This window comes from Etheostoma spectabile, chromosome 14, assembly GCF_008692095.1.
Source record: "Etheostoma spectabile isolate EspeVRDwgs_2016 chromosome 14, UIUC_Espe_1.0, whole genome shotgun sequence".
In the NCBI taxonomy this organism is placed as follows: domain Eukaryota; kingdom Metazoa; phylum Chordata; class Actinopteri; order Perciformes; family Percidae; genus Etheostoma; species Etheostoma spectabile.
In genome coordinates, this window is record NC_045746.1 from 21,922,361 (window position 1) to 21,923,176 (window position 816).

Genomic DNA, 816 nt, shown 5'->3' on the forward strand with positions numbered 1-816 from the left:
TCGATCTACCGGTCAGTGTTCGTTCCTACCCTCACCTATGCTCATGAAGGCTGGGTCATGACCATATCAGATATGAATTCAGTTCCACTTTCTCTTTTTGAATCTTCCCCTTAACATTTATAATTAATCTACATGTAAGTGCGTGTGTTCAAATATGGCTTCTGGAAAGAAAATAAACGAAGAAATATGAATTACTAACAGACATTAATTAAGAGGTTTCCTATATTTTAGAATTACGCCACACATTCACCAGGAGTCATTCTTGATGCATGGTCTACAATCTCAAACATCTCTCTCAGATAACGTCGAGGATGATGGGAATCTGTCGAGTTGTCTTGCAGTGGTGCATCAAGTGCAACACACAGTAGCCTACTGTATTTACAATTAGATGGAGTTCAGTATTGATGACTCAAACAACAATAACGGTAACTCCAGTGAAATGATTGTAAACTTGTTAGTGAGGACTAGATTAGGACTGGATTAAAGCTGGTTCTGGTTTCCAACTTGGCCCCAGGTGTGTCTGTTAAAACACGGAAGGAGACAACTTCTCTCTTTTGATGCTTTATTACAATCAACAGTACAAATATGGGCGTGGGTGGCTCTGCTATGGCTGTGTGTGTGTGTGTGTGGGGGGGGGGGTTCTGCAAAAGAAAGAAATAACATGGAAATCAGCTAGATCACCAAAAGCCTCCAGGTGGCTTTCTGATATTATGATGTTTCTAACATTAGAAAAAATCAAATTCTCCCTCAGAGGATCGTCCAGAAAACTTTACAAAACTTGGGACCCTTTCCTGGCTTACTTTGAAGGACTTACTG